The 17,778-nt window shown below is 32.5% G+C and overlaps 1 pseudogene; it reads right to left on the reverse strand.

Annotated features, from left to right (window-relative positions):
- Positions 1–16,144: 16,144 nt before the first annotated feature.
- On the reverse strand, positions 16,145–17,504 carry LOC143553488 (GDSL esterase/lipase At3g48460 pseudogene; annotated as a pseudogene).
- Positions 17,505–17,778: the final 274 nt, after the last annotated feature.

A 17,778-nucleotide genomic window follows, 5' to 3' on the forward strand; every position in this document is an offset into this window, starting at 1 on the left:
GTCCACAAATGGGCGCGTTACCAATACCCTAATATAAAGGAGCGTCAAGAAATCATCACTCGAGTTGCAAAGTTTATTCGTCATCCTTACATGACATATGACGAGCTTAAGAAAGTTCTAGATGACAATGCTCAGGTCTTAAGCCTTTTTACCATTTTTGCCGTGAAGGAAGCAGTTTATTTCAAAGCCAATGCCCTTAGTTCACATTATATTGCGGATGATGACTCCCACCGGTTTGTTGAGCGAGGGGCCTACAAGTGTCGACCAGTTAAGACGCGTCCGCAACTGTTTTTCCATTTGGCTTGGTTTATTCTGAACGGTTTAATTTGGGTAATCAAGGGTTTAATTTGGGTGATGAGGGGTTTAACTAGGGTGATCAAGAAAAATTTCCATTTGGCTTGGTTTATTCTGAACGGTTTAATTTGGGTAATCAAGGGTTTAATTTGGGTGATGAGGGGTTTAACTAGGGTGATCAAGAAATAGTGGTAATTTAATGGAAATTGAACAAGAGAATGTAAATGGGACTTTTGTGGATTTTGATTTTGTTTGCAATCACTTTTGACAATATATGTTTGATTTGTGTATAAGTTGTTTTTATACTTTAGTTTCTACTAGTAGGAGAGCCCGCACGTGCGGCGGGGATGCAATGCGGATTAGGTCGTCACGGTTTCAGCTCATTATGATACCGCCTTTGCTATAAGAAATTTATAATTGGTATAGGCACAGGTTCAGTTCTTGTGTATTACAAGTCAATTCAATCGTGGTTTTAAACATTATATTCTATCTATCCAAAATAGACACAGTATCCAAAAATAGGCGTAGTATAGTATGTATTGGGCGTATGAGTATATCTAACACATTTATTTCATCCATTATTGGACCTCAACGTCAACTGTATATAATTTGTTCGGTATGAAGTTGACGGTTTCATTATATACTTTATACACGAAAAGAAATCCATTTCTAAATGACGAAAAATATAATTTTAATAAGACGTTAATCATGCATAACAAAAAAAAAATTATACAATATGGCTATATAAAAAGAAATGAAGCGTTAAGCATAAAGCGTTTACAAATTGATTTTGATGGTTTAACGGTCTACGGTCTGTTTTATGATTTAGAATTTAAAATACAGCATTTAATTTTTGTTCAGTATATTTTTATATCCCCAAAAGTACCAAAACAATTACATAAAATATATAAGTTTCAATCACTTACAAAACTTACTAAAAATATATTCTTCACCTACACTCTCTGGGGCATCTGATCTTTGAGACTTAATGGAATCTTCATCCTCCATCTCAACACATATTGGCAGGTTAGCATTGTAAACAACAAAAGTTTCTTGATCAATCACCACTGGTCTCACTGATTGTAATATCAGCAGTCTTAACCAACTTCAAAAGATCATTCATTTAAACTTGAACAGAATCCCCATCAAAATAAAATTTCATGTTGTTAAAAAGTTTTAGATCCTGCAATAACATAATTATCATAATCATTAGCATGTCATACTTCCATTGGAATAATAATAAAAAAAAATCCTCAATCCTACATTATTTAGGAGTCTTAGACTCCCTGCTGTGGACCTAACCATGCATATCTTTTATTAGGCATGCAAACAAACCGAACATGAACAGTTATTCGAACAAATATTCGTGTTGATGTCCAATCGTTTAAAATATGAGCATGTTCGTGCTCATTTATGTTCATTCATTAAAAATCCAAACGAACTGTTCAGGAACAGAAATACGTGATTGACATCTTTCGTTTGAGATATTATGATGAGGAAGATTGGCCTATCTACATACCAAATCAGAATCAAGACAGATTTATCAGGAAAGCATACTATGGTGGTCATACTGATTCATACAAACCATATGGTGAAAACCTTTACTATTATGACGTTAACTCACTCTATCCTTTTATAATGAAGGAATACCAAATGCCAGGTGGTGAACATAAGTTAACCAACTGGTTTTTCCTTCCTGCACATAATTAACCTTGTATACTTTATTCAAATGCATGTTTGTATTAATAAAATTTTAGCCCAAATCATGCAGAATGATGTTAACAATTTTTTTCTGTAAATATCTACTACCATGTGAGTTACTGATATACTTCATCTTTATATTAGATACAACCGATATCCAAATGCACATTAAATCATTAATCATATAACCTCACGATGCTTTTCATATATTTGTTGTGAAAGCAGACTTGGATTTTATAAAAGTATCACAAACCTTACATATGGGGTGGTTAGATTCATTGTAATTAGAAACAGAAAAAATAGGGAACACCAAAAAGTTGTTGAATGTATTATAGAGTTTTATAGTTTAAATAGTGCCTAGTAAACCAAAACTGTAAATGGAAGCATCAAAAGTCATACAAAACAGACACTGTCAACACGAAAGCACTTGAAAATAAGAGGTAGTTAAATAATTATGAAAACGAATATTATGTGATAAGTTCTCCAAAATAGCAATATATCTTATATCATCAAATCATCAAATAACTCGTAAGAGGCTTTTTTGTTCACAAAACATATTATCGATTAACTGCAATGGTGTAGGTTTGAGCAAGGTTAATATTGTACCGGATACTTCGGATTGTGCAGCATCATCTGCACCTTTTCGCTCAGCAACCAGGACCTGTATGGAAGGGTTCAGTTATTTGGCTCCAATCACGACTCCGTATATCAAAAAACCACCTGCATATTTCATGAAAAAAAGGAAACTAACGAAACAGGTTTACAATATAACATCCATAGATATAGATATAGATGATAGCAGATTATACAAAGTTACAAATCACTTATTTGGAACTATTAAAGTGTTGAGTTGTTGAAGCTGATCAAGAAACTCGAGCAACAATTTATCCTGACCACTGTTCATAAAACAAAAAAAATGTTGAATAAACTATAAATACCTTAAAGATTAAATAAACTATACAAATACCTTATGCTACGGCCTACGAGCATCATTATATGGATGTACAAGAACAGCCCGAGTGTCATGAAATACCTTGAAAATAAGAAAGCACCAAAAGTACTTGAAAATAAGAGGTGGTTAAATAATTATGAAAACTAATATTATGTGATAAGTTTTCCTAAATAGCAATATATCTTATATCATCAAATAACTCGTAAGTGGCTTTTTTGTTCACAAATTCACTACATTGGAGCTCCGTATGGCCACATATCCATGTCAATTTAGATCAAAACACTTTTAAAATGGCCAACAAGCTTCACCCTGATCCTTCATGACATGCATAACAAACAACAACGTAATATGTCAGAATGTTGCGTATAAAAGAAACCAGAGCAAAATGTTAGTATTCATCAAGCTTACACTATGTGTTGGGGGCTTTAATAAATACGCCTGTAAACGTACCGAAAGTCTAAGTTCGTTTACATTCGTTTATTTAGTAAACAAACTAACATGAATCCGAAAAAAATGTTCATTTAACGAACATGAAGAAGTTCAATTCCTTACAAAATTTGTTCTATAAAGTGTTCATAAACCGTCCGTTTGTCCGACCAAAAGCCTAACCAACAAACACAAACAAGGTGTCATTCGGATCGGTTCAGTTCATTTATAGCCTTACATAATAAGCTAATCTGTAAACGACAATAATACTGACCTGATAAGCAACAACAGCTGCGTAAGATCAATAAAAGATGCTAGCCAACATGAATCCTAACAAAGCTCCAACAAAAAAAGGCGACTGTATCTGCACGCAAAAGAACTAATTAAAAATAATGAAATAGTGAAATACTCAAATAATGAAGGTTAGACAGCCCACTCACTGAACGTGCAATACAAGTATAAAAGTTAACCATTTTTACCCATTACAGGACCAAATTACGACAGTGTATGCTAAACAAGTTACCATGCTTTAACTCGACCTCTGCTTCAATTAACTTAGTTGTTACAGCAAGCAGTTCAACAGATGGCATAAGAAACCTGAAATCGGTACCAGTACCGAATCGCTACCAAAGTTTTGAGTTTCAGGATCGGTACGGTACCGGTACCGGTATTTCCCGTACTGGTACCATGAGTTTGTGATTTTCGGGATCGGTATTTTCGGTACCAGTACCGAGTTCATCCCTAAGATTATAATGAGGGAAAACTTTATGACTAACCATCTGGAAAGTGAATATCAAATTGACTAAACGTAACAGCCATTTATAGAAAGATTATAGTTACTTCATCTAGGTTGATATGTAATTGGATTCTATACAAACATATTATGAGCAACTCGCCTGCAACAGAATCTAAAGTAAACTGTTGTTCTAGAATGGTCAAAGAATCACGAGGCGCCTTCTGCATTATAGCTTCCCCGTCTTCTTCATCATAATAAAATAATCTGGATCATTCATATCTAACCTTTAAATATGGATCCAAATACCATAATTTTGATACAAGCTACCCTAGGGGAGCTTCTAGCCGGTAATCTTCTTCCTCTGAGTAACAAATTATAAATGGAGAGTAACTGAAGGTCATTACATAAATGTTCAAGTGGTTCATTATGTCACCGGAGAATGTACCTGCGATGACTTGGAAAGTCGCCAACGAACTCCTCATTTAATTTTTACGGCGTCTCCTCTTAATTGTGTAAATGACCATATTGCCCATCTAATATCTTTCGTATGTAATATAGATATAGATAGATGATGATTAAATGTTGACGATTTGAAAGAGGGGTGTCTGGGACGGTTTTCTCATAACCATAATCGATATGTTAGTTAATAAATAATCATAACCATAACCGATCCGTTATAGCGGTTTCGATTATATTGCAGGCATGCGTATGTTTGTGTGATAATGCCTTGTATGATTTAAAGAAAGTAGCTTCCAAAGAAGTGTTGTCATAAAATTCAAGTTACGATACCAACCCAAGAGCTAATAATGTGTGTGTATATATATATATATTCATATACTAGCTTTAAAACCCGTGTAACACACGAGATGATCCAAATAATAAATTATAAGCAAATAAATACATATCGTATAAAAAAAATGATTGCATCTATGCTTATATATATACTATGTGTACATAAATTGATTTTCTTTATATCAGAAAATGATTTTTTTCAAAAAAAAATATATATGAACATAATAAATAATAATAATAACGCAAGTGCAAAAACATACCTGAGAACGGTCCATCTATTGAAAATTTGATTCTCGGTATCATATATATATATAATTGAAAGAATTTTGGTTATGAACCAATTTCAAAAAAAAACTTTCATACAATAATAGTTCTGAGCTACACCAGGAAAATGATTTTTATAATTTTGAGGGGTTTTCTCGACTTTGCCATAATGACAATGTAACATCTCGGATTTTTCGAAACCGTATTCGTTTATGATTAACCCGACCCGAATCATTTTTAGATCTTTAACATTAATCAAAATCAAGTATTTATAAGTAATTAAGTTTCTAATATTTATTTTATACTCTTTAAGTTCTTAAAGTTATTTATTCTTGGTTTAAACCTTAAAATAGTAAAAAAATAGCATTTTAGAAAGTTAAGGGACCTAAATTGCCAAAATTGAAACTTGTACTCTAGGGGACCCGGGGCGCCGCGAGATGGGCACCCTACCCCGTGGCCGCGCACTGCTTTGGGAGATCTGCACAGATCGTTTATGCTCTAGTTCGTTTTCTAACTCGTTTAAGGTATTAAATCGTTTATTTTAGGCATGTTTGAGTGAATTAAGGTCCAAGAAACAATCCCATAACTAAAATACCATTCCTAATTCGTTTCCCTCTGCTCAAGATCAGATCTTTATGAATAAATCGTTGATTTTTTCCTTTAAATCGCATAAACTTGCTTAAACGGGCCAAAAGTCCGTAATTAGTTCGGTTTAGCTATTCCTATATAAACACATCATAATTTCCTGCTGTAAACTTTAATCTAACCCTAAAGAACATCCCATAGCCGTCATTTACCTCTGTTCATCCTCCAACCCTTCGGTTTTTGCATCTTCATTAAAGATTCAAGACTTGTTCGTTGACTTTGCTTGCTTTTAGATCTTTAACTTCTGTTTCTCGTCAATCCTTTCACTTTCCAGGTAAGTTGTAAACTGTAAAATCATTCATACATATTCCCTAGTCAATAACCTTCAATCAATTTCGGTGATTGAAGGGTGTTGACTGGTCAATTGCTTTAAAACCCACTAAAGGGTAAAATAGTCAACAAGTTTGACTTATTGTTTTCTCACACTTCTGGTCGGACTCAACGTTAGGTCCAGAAGACTTTTATTCTCGTAACGTAATTTCAAGAGTTCTAACCAAAACCCGATTCCCGACTCGAAGTTCGGATTCTGGTCAGACTCGACTCGTTTAAACATTAAAATCGACATAACTAGAGTTCTACTCATCCGTTTGGATTGATTCCAGCGGCATTAAGTTCGCTTTTATTTATAGATTCATATCACAAAATTTCAGATTCTGATCATTAATCTCGTTGGACGCATTAGTGGACGACTCGCTTAAACCCTACTCGTTTATCGTACTTATTAATCACTTGCCTTCCATCTAAGGTGAGTTTGATCATTCCCCTTTTTATCTACTGTTTTCAAACGTTTTGGGGACATATGCATACTTATTCATATTTTCTATCTATATATATACACAAAATCGCAAATATAATCATTGTGTAAATATCAGTTAAATGCTATTTGCTACATGTTTAATTGACTACTTGATAACGTTCGGAGAGGTCCAACATATCCCCTTGTAGAGGTTCCTCATTAGTATGATCATACGCGCGTCTTAGTAACCGGAGCCCGATTCGCTTGGCAAAGGTAAAACGACAACCTTAGTCATTGTAATCAATGCTTGATTCGCTTGGCAACAATTTCATTGGCACACACACTTTGGTTATATGCATGATTGTTATGATTCGATTGATTATTATCACATGGTTGGTTTGCGCATTTATCATTTAACATTTATCAACTATATATATATGCTATTATTTAATGTTTCAAAATTGGTGATCATCTCACTCAACATGTGTTGTTGACAAACTCCATTTTCTACGCATATGCAGGTTGCTTAGACTGAAGTATGGATATTTAGTCAAGACCATAGGTTATAATGAAGACGATCGTTAAATCATGTTTATCATCATTTATTTGAATTGTTTTGTTGTATTTGATTATTGTGTGTACATTTGAATTAAAATAATTAATTAGATATTGTCACATTTTATGTATGATAGTATCTTCGAGCTGTAAGCAATCGGATCACGCCCCGGCATTTCCACCTTAGGTTGGGGTGTGACAGACAACACATAAAAATAGCACGTTAACATGTTCAATTTTGTGAATGTTTTGCTTTACTTGAGCATAATTTTGTATGACATGTTTCACACACTACATTTTAATCACTATTAAAGGAAAGTCAATGCTGACACAAATATTTCAAATTTGATAAAGGTTAGAAACATTGATAGGCCTGGCGGTAGCATGTCTAAAGTGTTCACCGTCTTTTCTTAAATTTTAATAGTTGTGGGAAAAATAGTCAATTAGCCAAATCACGAATCTTTTCATTATTTTCAAAAATGTCATTGAAAATAAATTCGAAACCTAAATCACGTTTAAAATTCTAACTTTCTTGACATTTTCAAGTCAAAACTTTGAACCCGCAACAAATTTTATGATAAATCTACTTGCATTCTCAAACTTTTAAAAATACTCATATTACCGCTTTTTGGCTCGTAACAATTTTGAGCCAAATGTAGTTAATTTGTACCATACAATTTATTTACCAACTTTTGACCCGTAACAATCAAATTTAAGTTCCAGAAAAACCTGAAACAGTCACTGATAAAAAAACTGAGAAACTGACTATGATAAACTTTATTATATATCAAAGTAAATGGTATATATTATTACATTTTAACATATATATATATATATATATATATATAGTTTAGTAAATTAACTGAAAAAATAAATAGATAGATTTAAATCATATATTTATAATTTATAAGAATATTTATTTTTATAAAAATGTATAGTATATATAATAAAATAGAGTTTAAAGGAAAATGAATAATTTAATCATGTTATAGATATAATATCAATGGAGTGTAAAAGAAAAGTGAATAATTATTGATCTATAACATAGTTATTAGTTTGGAGGGGAAAAAGTTATGAGGTTTAACCACAAACTAACACGTGTTCACAGTTATTTTACTTTATTAGAATATGTAGATGTATATGTATATGTAGATGTAGATATCACAATTGTCTTTGCATATATGGCCAAGACTGTTTATCTTGATAAATATGATAATAACTATATTAATAATGATAACATATTATACTATATATTAAAGGAAACATTGCTGCTACAGTGTTTCCTTTAGCATATAACATCAATGTTTCAAGTAGAATTTGACAATGGCTTTAAATATACGTGGATATGCGTGAAGTTTAATGCCTCATTTTTTTAATTAGGTTGTCATATTGTGAGTTACTTGCCCACCCTTATCTAGATGCCTCATTATGCATACTATTTGTCCAACTATCACACTAGTTTAGTAAGTCCACAATGACAGTGGTCTAGAAATAGCGTTTGTTGCCCACGTGACCCATTTAAGTGATTCAACCCATTTGGATCATTCGAATTTGTTGACCCATTTTGAATACATTTCCAAGTACATTTCACTTTTTCGAGTTTGAAGTTTGACATGTTCATTTGTTTCCATGTTGTCTTCTAAATTATTTTTGCTGCTACTGCTAAGATAGATGGTCGCTTTGCAGGTTTTGGAGAGATTGAATTTGCCACCCTTAATAGATGCAGCTCAAAAGGTTTATGTTTTGCATATCATAACAAATTGACTGTTTGTTTTTCCCTCAGTTCAATTTACAGAAAGTGAAAATGATATGCCTATCTTGACTTCATCATAGCAAAAGTCAAAGTTAGTAAATATTTAATTAACATTATTTCAAAAACATCTTATCTTTTTATGTTTTATTTGCATTATTAATGGAGTCATGATTTTGCATTGATTGAAATTGGTGAAGGTGTCGATAAAATGAACATTGAGGGCGATCCACGAGCGCAAAAAAAGTTGTTTATTTGACTTGGCTGCTTGCTCATGCTCTATGAGCTTCATAACACGAAATGATCAAAATTGATTTAAAGCTTTATAAGGCTTTGCAGGCAACCCAACTCAGTGGTACGAACAGTTTTGTAAACCAACCCAGTGGTGTGTACTTTGCTGTCAATTGTTTAACTAACCATTGGACAACTCGAGTTTTCTTATACTTTGTTGTATATTTATTCTTTTTATTTATGTTATGAGTGGAGTTAAACATTTCAAAACTTTTTTTCTTTTATCATCAATTACTCCCATCTTAGATCAACATCAGCTTTATGTTTGGTGAGCTATTAGCTTTATAATTTCTCTCTCTTAGGTTCATAGAGGAATATTTTTGGCACACTTTACGGCTAACGAACCAGGGCATTACACCCACCCGCCGCAATGCGGCGGGTCTAGATACTAGTTAAATATAATCTTAAAGAATAGGGTAAGCCCAAACACCAGTGAATAAAATATGTGCTTTGATTCTTCATATATATAAATAGGGCGGTTTGGTTATGGCAGGTTTCGAAGTATCTTTAACCAAAAATGACCCATATTTGGTGGTTGTTAACAATTATTAAACCGGCCCATCGATTATATCAGTCATCAGTTAAAGTCAGTTCAATTATGGTTCAGTTAATGGTTATGACAATTAATTTGTTCACTATGACAATTAATTTGTTCACGTGTACTGTTTGAATAATGAAAAGAAGACAACAAATACAGATCTCTTATATAATTCTTATTATTGAAATGAAGTATTACATAACATTTAAATGCTTATCCCCTAAACGTTTCATTTAAAACAATCTTATATCATTCTTTTGATAACGAGTTTTAAGTAATGGTACATGATAATCTAATCTAATCTTACTATATATTAAACCTCTTCTTTCAAACACAATATGGAGCATGAACCCGTTTAGTTATGTTATAACCCATGACCCGGTTTCTCTTCAATAACAACCATCTTCATATGAAGATAACATTTTGTAAAATTTTGAAAAATAAATTATTGTGTGATACAAGTCTCGAACCCAAGACCTCATGTTTCAAACTAAAGATGCTTACCAACTCCACTTAATTATAAGTAGTTATTGTGTTGAATTTCTTGACTTCTAAATGATATATTGTTAATTCACTTATAATTAATGTATTACATATAACAATTTTTTATTTTTATTATATTTTTCACTCGTGTGGAACACGGACTCTAATCTAGTATGATACTATGATGCATCAAATTAACAATATATAGCATTCAAAAAAGAATAGACAAAAGTGCTGAAATGTTGGCCTTCCGCGATATCCGGCTAATAAGACCAACCCCAAATCGCAACTGAGCAAGACCAGACCCCAAATCGACTTGAATTGGAGTGTTCCGGCGGCACCGTTCAACACAAGAACCCGATAATCGAGCTAATAGAACCCGGTCATAATGATACAGTGATTGGAGAAAACCGACGACCAAGAATTCGGTCCTCGATTGAACATGGCAAAGAACTACCATCGATGAACCATGGGAACCTTCGTCTTAATAGATTCGAAACAAGACCCTACCAAAACCCTAATTCATTGACTCATTGTTCTTGTTCTTCTTGTGACTGACCTTCTAATTGAATCAACCTCACTACGAACGTGTTCATGCAATCCCCTGTGTTAAACAACGAACTCATCCTGAGCCTCGAAAATATCGAACAGTAACTAACGAACCTAAGCTCTTATACCACTTTTTAGGAACAACGCGACGTTGCAAAAGCGATCACCCACATGCACACACATCACGCGGTAAATAGAAAATTATTAACGATAACACAAGAACTTTACGTGGTTCGGTCCCATCCGGGGGACTTATATCCACAGGCTGCAACTAGGTTATTTCATTAATTAGATGCAAATAATACAATTTTTTTTTATTTTTCGATATTTTGTATTAAATGTTACAACATATATTACGTGTGCAAAAAAAACAAAAAAAAGACGATGTTGCATGGGTTATCATGGGTTTTCACAACTCAAATGGGTTTTCATTCTGTACTTCCCCTATATATATATATAGGATTTGGTTCATTTCAGAAGTGTTTTTATTGCGAGAAGTGCAAGAAATGAATCCGACCGATCACATTTTTTCTTTTATTTTATTATTTATTTAATGACAAGAGTGTTATAGTAAAATGAACATTTTTTCATATTGAGTAGGTCATAATGTATGGAGAAGTTACAAGTAAATCTTGTTTTTTATTTTATCATATTCAATATTGTTGTTTATCAATATTATTTTTTTTAATTCTCGTAATTTGATATTCATACCTTTATCCAGATAATGGTTCTTAAATTCAATAGCACCGATATATTTACACACTACATAAATGAGCATACACATACAAAATTTGAAATACCACCTACATAGTACGTATATGAACCTACACGATACATAAATGAACCTACACACGATAAAAATAACACATACACCATTCGAAATACCACATACAGAGTACATATACGACCCTACACAATAATGAACCTACATAGTACATAAATGAATTTACACACGATAAAAATTGCACATACACAATTCGAAATACTAGATACATAATACATATGCGAACCTACACAGTACATAAATGAACCTACACACAATAAAAAATACACATACATAATTTGAAATACCATATACACAGTACATATACGAACCTACACAATACATAAATGAACCTACACAATACAAAATAAACTTTTTTTATTGCATTAAACTATATATAATAAATAACGGATAATGATAACAACTTGTACTTGTAAAATTTTCACATACACATTCACGATACCACCTAAATAGTACATATATAAACCCTACACGGGACAAAATATTTTTTTTTATTTTTTTACATATAATAAATAACAAATCATGTTAATAGCCTACAATTTTAAATTTTTCACATACGCGTTCATGATTGCACGTACATTATACATGAATATGTATGTGTATACAATACATAATTAAATTTGTGTAGGTATTATATAATAGTTAATGCATTTGAAGAAATATGATTGAAGATATATAGTATTTGATTAAAGTTATATTTGTTTAGAATTAGTTTGATTAATAACATCAATTAAAAAAATTCATAGGTAACTTTCAGTTAGTTAGTAATGATAATAAATAAATGCTATTAATTGCTTAAGTTTCACTTTGAAAAGTCTACAAAGCAAATACTAAATTACCCTTCTTCATTAAAATATTGGTAGATTAATATCTTAATAATTACAAGTTTGTCATAACTTTTATAATCCATTGATTACACATAATCAATGTTCCATATTGATTTCTCGCACTTCTCGCAGATGGATCATGCAAGAAGTGATATAATAGCGAGAAGTGCGAGAAATGAATCTAGACCATTGATTGTGTTTAATCAATGGTCAACAATAGAAATGGCATTATCATAAATAAAGACATATATTTATGGAATATTTTTAATTAAAAATGACATGCATGTCTTTTGTTGTGTTGGCGTCATTAAACCAGACATTAATTTATTCAGCGGTTATTTTTTCTTGCATAATTAATGCTCATAAGATGACTAATACTATTTAATTTTTCTCATTAAAATTTTGCAAATAAATTATACATACACATATATATATATATATGGAATTTATGGTTGTGTAAGCTATATATATATATATATATATATATATATATATATATATATATATATATATATATATATATATATATATATATATTTCTCATTACGTTGTATAGTATGGAGTTTTCATATAGTACCTACCTAGTAAAATTAGAAACATACAGTTTTGTGTAGAGGGTTTTGTGAAAGTGTAGTTACCTATTGAATTCAAATTTGTATGTTTGGGCAGAATAAAATGTTTATATAGTAGTATATTGTGTGATATGTAGGAATTATTATTTACAGTGTAGGGTGGTATTTTGAATTATGTATTGTGTAGGTACATATATTATACCATGTAGGGATTAGTTCAATATTAAGGTGTTTTTAGTTTATATGATTTTCACCAACAAGCAACTAATATTACATATGTAGAATAATTGTGCTTACTATGTAGAGTATGTAGGATAAAATACTTTATATGTTGGATGTGCAGGATAATTTTGTTTACTATGTAGGGTATGTAGGAATAAATATCTTTACTGTGTAGGGTGTGTAAATTCATATATTTACTGTGTATGTGATATTTCAAATTGTCTATGTGTAAATTATATCGTGTGTAGGTTCATATATGTACTGTGTATGTGGTATTATGAATTGCGTATGTGTAAATTTTATCATGTGTAGGTTCATCTATATACTATGTTGGTGGTATTTCGAATTGTGTATGTTTAAATTTTGTCATATGTAGCAGCATTCATTTATAATGTAGGTTCACATATGTACCGTATAGGTGGTATTTCGAATTGTGTATGTTTAAATTTTATCGTGTGTAATGTCTAGGTAATAAGGCAGTTATAGAGTAATTCAAGATTTTAAGTCATATATGTAATCTAGGTTTTGTTGATCGTATATCCACGTATATGAATATGTTATATTTTGTAATATGATATAATGATATTTGTTATGTATTGATCTTAATTAGTTTTATGGGATTATGAGCAGGGACGATGTATATGTTGTTGAATGGTTAATGATGTCGTATAATAACATAACAAATTGTATTACAAAAGAAATATTAAAAAAATGAAACTTCCAAATATTAATATTTACCTATATAAGAACAGAAAAGATTATCTAACTATATGTAGTTTTACTGGAAATATACGTAAATTGGATAAATCGTTTAAATGGATGGGTTGTACTGTTGTAACATATAAAATCATTGAAAGTTTGACGCATCATTGTAACAAGCAATACATCAAAACTCTTTACATTTTACATAAATTAAAACTGATAGCTTGACACATTGTACAAGTTAGACGCGTCGACACGCTGTTATAATAAACAATGCATCAAATACTTTAAGCACGCCGTTATTATCATCAGCGTATCGATCTGTTTCACAAACACTTAATTTTTAGAAGAATATATATAGCAAGGCTGGTGATAAAATAAAGACCAATAAAATTCCATATTCATGATAAATACATGTGGTGATTGGCTATAATGGTGTTTTGCGCCCCTTTGCCTACGGCAAGGGCACAACACCCCATTTCACATCCCACAATATATGACGTCAGTGCATTTAGTATAAAGGTTGGTGCATACAGTAACAGTGGCGGATCCAGGAATTTTTTTTAAGTGGTTCCCTCTTAATTTATAAGGTGGTTCCTACGCGTCTTCTATATATCCGTACACCATTATTTCGAAACTCGGGTGGTTCCGGGGAACCACCCGTTTGTATGCTGGATCCGCCAATGTACAGTAAGACCCTTCTTTATATTCTCTCTTCTATTAAGCCTAATTTTCTGACCAAGATTTTCATATTTGGCATGAACATATGGACGCCTACAAATCCTTAACCACAATAACTTTACAATATGCTTCAACGTTGATTGCTGTTTACCGATGATTACCGTTCTATGATTCGATATTTGTCTTTGGGTCGTAATTAGTGTGTGCTCATTTAGCTCATAATCAAATTATTTTCGCTAAAGAAAATTACATACCCTTTGTGTATGTGTTGAAAAGATGATATATTAGTTTGTTAAACTCTTGAGTTGAATTACATATAATGTTGGTAACTTATTATATAATCTTACCCAAAACCCAATTCAACCCAACATCCAAGTCCTAACAAAAGTTTTTATGTACCTTATATTTAAAAGTGTTCAATAGAAAAGAATTAAAACTAGACCATGTAAATATATCAGAAGATGAGGGGGTCCACTGGCAAAAACAACAAATGTTTTGCCAGTAAATAGAAGTCAGAAGCTCAATAAAATGACCATATTGCATTCAACACATTCTTCTATTATAGTAAAATTATTTTGTGAGATGATTTTTTTTAACAAAATTAAGAAATTAAATTGATTGACTAGATATTTTCAACTTAATTTTTGTTATAGATTTTTTTAAAATCTTATCAGGCTGAACGGAATGGTTTTGGAAAGGATGATTTGAGATGAAAGATGAAGTTTTGGGGTGGTACCGATTTCTTTGTTTTTCTTCATAACCATCTCTTCAGCTCTTCTCATCAGGTTCACCAAGCCACTCAGGAACAAAATTTACCGGTACCGAACCCATCCCACACCAACTCCGTCCACCCTTAGCGTAAAACAATTATTAAACGATAATAAAAGTTAACTACGAAAAGTTTCCGTGTTTACTACAAGAAAGTTTACTAAAAAAAACATTTATGATTTTTTCTTGGGTTTGTGGGTATCATTTTTCCAAGAGATGTCAATGAAATTTCTAAATTTGTTGTGCATTTAATTTCCACAAACAATTTGTATGATCAAAAGTGACTAAAGCATAAAATATGTCCTCCAACACTGTTATCTTTACAGTAATCTATTTTGTATAGATTTTAAATAAACTTCCAATATATTTAATTTCATATGCCTAGTAGGCCACATCCATATATGGTTACGGAGTTAATATTTTGTTTAATCAAATCCGTGTATCATATCATTGATTTAGTCACACAGCGTGCTGGGATCGGTTTAACGTGGATACATGTAGTGGCGGACCTTGAGCATCTAATATGGATGGGTCGAAAGTCACAAGATCCAATTTTTTTTTCCTACTTCTAAGTTTTAGGACGGCAACCTGGTTCGGGCACCAAAATTTTGTTTTATGCCAAGCAGGTTGCCTAGCGGCACCAAAATTCTGTTTTATACATATTAGATAATTACTGAATATGATATTTAATCTTCTTTATTTTTGGGCAAAATGAATATGGTCTATCGGGAGATCTTTTTTCATACTCCCTTTAATAATCATACATTCACTTTTTGCTGTAAACTGTAAATTACTCATAAGCAAGCGACAATTTACTAGACAAATTTGTTGTCTTTTCCCTCACGGAGTGTATGAAACCAGGACCCTTTCGGTATATCACACTTCAGATTCTGCGGCTTTTTTCATAAGATAGGGGAACGGAGGTTGAGCAATCGTGCCGTCAAGAAACAATCTTGACACCACCCTATTCAACCCTTCCGTCACATGCAAACCCATCCCAACTCATATACTGTGACGGGTATTTGCACGACGTCGTCCCTGGTGCACCACACGTGCTCCTCGGATCCAGAATAAAGTTGTATGATCCACCTCTACATCCGCAGCACGTTTCAAACCGCTTAACAAAACCATATTTTATGGCATTCCCATAGACCTCATGGTAAGCATGCCAGTCATCACCATACACAATTACAGCATCCGGAAACTTTTTCCGGAGATTGTGTAGTTTGGCTTGTAGTACCATGTTATGATCTATGATCATAGCTTTCTTTATTCTTAATTGCCACACAACCAATCTGGTCGAGTTTGGTAGGAGGGGGATTAAGTATGAACGAAATTGGGAAACAACAGGTTGCGGGTAAACCTTGTACAACAATGTACTTTGCACCCATCTTTAAAAGTTGTTTTACAACTTCTGTTTCGTACTTTATGGCTAGCTTTCGAACAGTCTTGGTACCGATGTTAGATCCAGTAATGTAATTATAATCATTTGTGGAGATCTCACCAATCCAAACTAATGCACGGTCAAACACGGCCTTGCATCTGGATGGGGTTGAAACGGCGTCTGTACAACCAGAACTCTGTATTAGAGAGAATATATTAGTTAACGTTTATTGTAATATTTTCATCATTATAACTGAAACCTTGTATTAGAGAAAATATGTGAGTTAACGCTTATTGTAATATTTTAATCATAATTAGGAGACATGATTTGATTAGATTTGTTTAATAATTATGATTTTATATAGTTAATTGACAATATATAATAACTTGTTAGGTTTAATTATTTTGTACCTTGATGTGGTCTTTGAACCAATAGAGTTGTGCTGTGAGTGATTGAGGGACGGCGTCCAATGTGATGTTTTTCAAGAAGAACGAAAACGGGATGGTGGTGCAGCCAGCGACAGCAAAGTTGACGCCGTGAGTGGTGTCAGCTTTCTTGTTAAGGTAGGGTGGGAAGTTGGGTAAGTTGAGTGATTCGGCTATGAAGTCAATGACTAGACGGCCGTCCCTTAGTGGGGCGGTGAAAAAATGTGTGGCCGTAAGGGTGGCTGTCGACATGGAGGAAGATCAATGGTTTGGTGGTGGCGTTGAAGTTGCCAGTGTTGGTATACGAGTCTCCGAAGACATAGACTTTGTTGAATGGACGAGATAGTGGAATAGCTAAGGAAATAGGGGAGTGAAGAATTATGAAAATGCAATGTGTAACAAGGCCAATATTTATAAAAGAATACATCTTTAATTTGTTTGTTATGAGATGTTGTTCAACTTGGTTATACATAAGGAGTTTTTATACATGGTTGATTTTCATTAATTGTCAATGTACTTACCAAGCTTTTGGAACATGCATTGTTAGGAAAAAATCAAAAGTGGACTTATAATGTAATCTAGAACATTTGGGCGTATAACGTCATGATAGAACAGCAAAGTACGCTTAGTTACATATAATTTAATTAAGGTATTGACATGATTTAGTTAGAGATGCTTTCTTTGACATATTAAGGTGCGTC

This window comes from Bidens hawaiensis, unplaced genomic scaffold (assembly GCF_021521415.1).
Source record: "Bidens hawaiensis isolate Kalapana, Puna unplaced genomic scaffold, B.hawaiensis_p1.1 tig00017249_1, whole genome shotgun sequence".
Taxonomy (NCBI): Eukaryota; Viridiplantae; Streptophyta; class Magnoliopsida; order Asterales; family Asteraceae; genus Bidens; species Bidens hawaiensis.